This window comes from Trichechus manatus, unplaced genomic scaffold, assembly GCF_000243295.1.
Source record: "Trichechus manatus latirostris isolate Lorelei unplaced genomic scaffold, TriManLat1.0 scaffold00146, whole genome shotgun sequence".
NCBI lineage: Eukaryota > Metazoa > Chordata > Mammalia > Sirenia > Trichechidae > Trichechus > Trichechus manatus.
In genome coordinates this window covers 4086484-4092008 of record NW_004444082.1, presented here as the reverse complement: position 1 = coordinate 4092008, position 5525 = coordinate 4086484, and positions in this window count along the sequence as shown.

Here is a 5525-nt window from a genome sequence, read left to right as displayed (position 1 = left end):
ATTTTTGTTTTCTTTTGAAGGCTGTAGTCTTTGATCTTCATCAGTAAGTGCTTCAAGTCCTCTTCACTTTCAGCAAGCAAGTTTATGTCATCTGTGTATCACAGTTTGTTGAGTTTTCCTTCAATCTTAATGCTGCTTTCTGGACTATATGAAGAAGAACCCTACAACCTACAGTCTCTAGAAAATATCTTGCAAAAGATACCAATATTGGTAGGCATCTAGGGTTACTGAGTGGTAAGTAAATGTCAAGCTCTGAGTCACATGCTTTACAAAGACTCATGCTCAATCCTTCTAGCAAACCAGTGAAGTCGTTATTAATGAAACCTCATTTTACAGATGAGAAAACTGAGGTTTAGGGAGGTTGAGAATCTTAGACGTGGTCACAAAATTAGAAAGAGTTAGGTTTGAACCCAAGCCTAACTGACTCCAATGCCTCTGCCCTTAACCATTGTGTTTACCCTCGAATGGAAGAATAAGATGAGAGGAGCTGAAAATAAGCACAACTAAGTGTGGGAGACAAAATTCAGATTTAATATAGGAAACAGGGAATCAGTGAAAGATTTCATAAAGGGAATGACATGATGGAAGGAGAAATTTTAAAATATTAATTTTTCAACAAATGCTTACTGAATGTAACTGTACTGCAAGAGCAGAATTCAACTTACCTTATTCATGAAAAATATTGGTCAACATGCTAGCTACCATCAAGTCGGTTCTGACTCATAGGGACCCTGTATACAACATTGTCCAACTTTGATGTTTTGATTTTTTTTTATTTTTAATCACATGCTTTATTATATCAATAGTGAAGACATTTTGACTATAAACTGTAACAACATATAACTACTAAATTAAGAAATTCCATGAAAATGTTTTTAAAATATGTTAAAATTCAAAAACTAATTTGGGAGCCCATCCTATCCACCCCTTCCATTATGACAAACTTGGAATGGCATTTTTTTTCTCTCATTCAAAAATTTATACACAAGTTGTTTTGTGACATTGGTTGCAATCCCTGCAATGTGTCAGCACTCTCCCCCTTTCTACCCAAGGTTCCTCATGTCCATTCTTCCAGGTTTACTGTCCCTTCTGCCTTCTCATCTTTACTTTTGGGCAGGTGTTGCCCGTTTGGTCTCATATAGTTGATTGAACTAGGAAAGACATTCCTCATGTGTGTTGTTGCTTGTTTTATAGGTGTGTCTAATCTCTGAAAGGTGGACTTCAGGAGTGGCTTCTGTCCTGAGTTAGCAGAGTGTCCAGGGGCCATAGTTTCGGGGTCTCTCCTGTTCCTACCAGACAAGTAATTCTGGTCTTATTTTATGAATTTGAATTTTGTTCTACATTTTTCTCACACTCTGTCTGGAAACATATATTATGATCCCTGTCAGAACGGTCAATGGTAGTAGCTAGGCACCATCTAGTTCTGGGCTCAGGCTGAAGGAGGCTGTAGCAGTTGTGGTCCATTAGTCCTTTGGACTGATATTTTCCTTGTGTCTTTGGTATTCTTCATTCTCCTTTGCTCTGAACGTGTTGGGAACGATAGATGTATCTTAGACGGCCACTCACGAGCTTTCAAGACTCCAGGCACTACTCACCAAAGTAGGAGGTAGAGCACTTTCTTTATGAACTATGTTATGCCAATTGTCCTAGATGTCCCCCAACACTACAGTCCCCAGCCCCCCAGCCTCAGTCATTCAAGGTGTTTGGATGTGTATAAGAAATTTGTATGACTTTGCCTTGATCAAGTTGTGCTGAATTTTCCTATATTGTGTGTTGTCTTTCTCTTCACCAAAGTTAACAATTGTCTACTATCTAGTTAGTGATTTCCCCTCCCTACTTCTCCCCTCCCTCATAACCATCAAAGATTTTTTTTATAAGTGTAAACATTTTCTTGAGATTTTATAATAGTGGTCTCATACAATATTTGTCCTTCTGTGATTGATTTATTTCACTCAGTATAATGCCCTCCAGATTCATCCATGTTGTGAGATGTTTTGCAGATTGGTTATTGTTCTTTATCAATGCATAGTATTCCATTGTGTGTACGTACCACAGTTTGTTTATCCATTCATCTGTCGATGAGCACTTAGGTTGTTTCCGTTTTTTTGCTATTGTGAATAGTGCAGCAATGAACATGGGTATGCATATGCCTATTCGTGTGATGGCTCTTATTTCCTAGAATACATTCCTAGGAGTGGGATTGCTGGATCATATGGTATTTCTATTTCTAGCTTTTTAAGGAGGTTCCATATCGTTTTCCAAAATGGTTATACCATTTTACATTCCCACCAGCAGTGAATAAGAGTCCCAAGCTCCCTGCAGCCTCTCCAACATTTGTTCTTTTCTGTTTTTTTTGTTTGTTTGATTGCACCAGTAACTTCGGGGTGAGATGTACCTTATTGTAGTTTTGATTTGCATTTCTCTAATGGCTAATGATCCCAAGCATTTCCTCATGTGTCTGTTAGCTACTTGAATGTCTTCTTTGGTAAAGTATCTGTTCATATCCTTTGCCCATTTTTTAATTGGATTGTTCATCTTTTTGTCATACAGGTGTTGGATTTTCCTATAGATTTTAGAGATTAGACCTTTGTCAGATATGTCATAGCCAAAAACATTTTCCCACTCTGTAAGTTCTCTTTTTACTCTTTTGGCGAAGTCTTTTGATGAGCAGAGGTGTTTAATTTTTAGAAGATCCCAGTTATCTAGCTTACCTTCTGGTGTTCGTGTATTGTTAGTTATGGTTTGTATGCTATTTATGCCATGTATTAGGGCCTCTAGGGTTGATGCTATTTTTTCTTCTATGACCTTTATAGTTTTTGGTTTTATATTTAGGTCTTGAATCCATTTTGAATTAGTTTTTGTATATAGTGTGAGGTATGGATCCTGTTTAATTTTTTTACAGGTGGACATCCAGTTTTGCCAACACCGTTTGTTAAAAAGACTGTCTTTTCCCCCATTTAATGGACTTTGGGCCTTTGTTGAAGATCAGGTGACTGTAGCTGGATGGATTTACATCTGTGTTCTCCATTCTCTTCCATTGGTCAATGTGTCTGTTATTGTATCAGTACCAGGCTGTTTTGACTAACATAGCTGTATAATAGGTTCTGAGGTCAGGTAGTGTGAGGCTTCCTACTTTGTTGTTCTTTTTCAGAAGTGCTTTACTTATGCAGGGCCTCTTTCCTTTCCACATAAAGTTAATGATTAGTTTTTGCATATCATTAAAGAATGCTGTTGGGATTTGGATCAGGATTACATTGTATTTGTAGATTGTATTGGGTAGAATTGACATTTTTCACAATGTTGGACCTACCTATTCATAAACATAGCATGTTTTCCATTTATGTAGGTCTCTTTTGTTTTCTTTAAGTAGTGTTTGGTAGTTTTCTTTGTATAGCTCTTTTTATGTCCCTGGTTAGATTTATTCTGAAGTATTTTACTTTTTTAGGGGCTATTAGAAATAATATTGCTGTCATGATTTCTTTTTCATAGTTCTGTTTATTGGTGTATAGGAATCCAACTGATTTTTGTATGTTTATCTTGTATCCTACAACCCTGCTGAATCTTTCTGTTGCTTCCAGTATTTTTCTTGGGGAGACTTTTGGGTTCTCTATGTATAGTATCATATCATCCATGAATAGAGACAGTTTTACTTCTTCCTTACCAATTGGATGCCCTTTATTTCTTTTTCTTGCTTTATTACTCTAGGTAGGACTTCCAGCACAGTGTAAATAGGAATGGTGATAAAGGGCATCTTTGTCTTGTTCCTGTTCTCAGGGGGAAAGTTTTCAGCCTCTATGAGTTGAGAATCATGTTGGCTCTTGGATTTGTATAGATGCCCTTTATTATGTTGAGGAATTTTCCTTCTATTCCTATTCTATTGAGAGTTTTTATCAGAATGGGTGTTGAACTTTGTTGAATGTCTTTTCTTCATCGATTGAGATGACCATGTGATTCTTTATTTATGTGTATTATGTTGATTGATTTACTAGTGTTGAACCATCCTTGCATACCTAGTATGAATCCCACTTGGTTGTTGTTTATTATTTTTTTGATATGACGTGCATTCTATTGGCTAGTATTTTGTTGAGAATTTTTGCATCTCTATTCATGACAGATATTGGTCTGTAATTTTGTGTGTGTCTGTGTGTGTGTGTGTGTGTGGTGTCTTTGCCTCACTGTGGTATCAGGACTGTGCTGGCTTCATAGAATGTATTCAGAGTATTCCCTCCTTTTCTATGCTCTGAAATAGTTTGATTACTGCTGGAGGGAGCTTTTCTCTGAATGTATGGTAGAATTATCCAGTAAAGCCATCTGGGCCAGGGCTTTTTGTTTTGTTGTTGCTGTTGGTAATTTTTTTTTAATTACCTCTTCAATCTCTTCTCATGTTATGGAACTATACAGATTTTGCATCAGTTTGTGTTAGTTTAGGTAGGGAGTGTGTTTCTAGAAATTTGTTCATTTCCTCTAGGTTCCCAAATTTGTTGTAGTACAACTTTTCATGGTATTCTGTTATGATCCTTTTTATTTCAGTTGTGTCTGTTGTAATGCCCTCATCTCATTTCTTATTTGTGTTATTTGCTTCCTCTCCTGTTTTTCTTTTGTCAGTTTGGCCAATGGCTTGTCTACTTTGTTATTGTTTTCAGAGAACCATCTTTTGGTCCTGTTGATTCTTTCTATTGTTTTTCTGTTCTCTATTTCATTTATTTCTAGTCTAATCTTTATTATTTCCTTTTCTTCTGGTGGCCATGGGCTCCTTTTACTGTTCTGTTTCTATTTTTTCAAGTTGTAGTGCTAACATTTTGATTTTGGCCCATTCTTTTTTGATGTGTGAGTTTATTGCTACAAATTGATCTCTGAGAACTACCTTTGTGGCATCCTAAAGGTTTTGGTATAATGTATTTTCATTCTCATTTGATTCTAGGATTTTTTTTTTTTAATTCCCTCTGATTTCTTCTGGAAACCCTGGTGGCATAGTGTTTAAAAGTTCGGCTGCTCAACTTGACCTATATAGAACACTGTATATAGAACACTCTACCCAACAGCTGCAAAGTAACATTCTTTTCAAATATACATGGAACATTCTCCAGAATAGACCACATCTTAGGCCACAGAGCATGCCTCTACAAAATCCAAAACATTGAGATAATACAAACTATCTTCTCTGACCAAAATGCCATCAAGGTAGAAATTAACAACAGGAAGAGCAAGGGAAAAAAATCAATTACATGGAAACTGAATAACATGCTGCTTACAAACCACTGGGTAATAGACGAAATCAGAGATGGAATAAAAAAAATTCCTAGAATCAAATGAGAATGAAAACACATCATACCAAAAGCTTTCGGTCACAGCAGAGGCAGTCCTCAGAGGACAATATATAGCAATAGATACACACATCAAAAAAGAAGGGACAAAATCAAAGCAATAACTACACAACTTGAACAAATAGAAAGAGAACAGCAAAAAACAGCCCACAGCAACTAGAAGAAAGGAAATAATAAAGATCAAAGCAGAAATAAATGAAA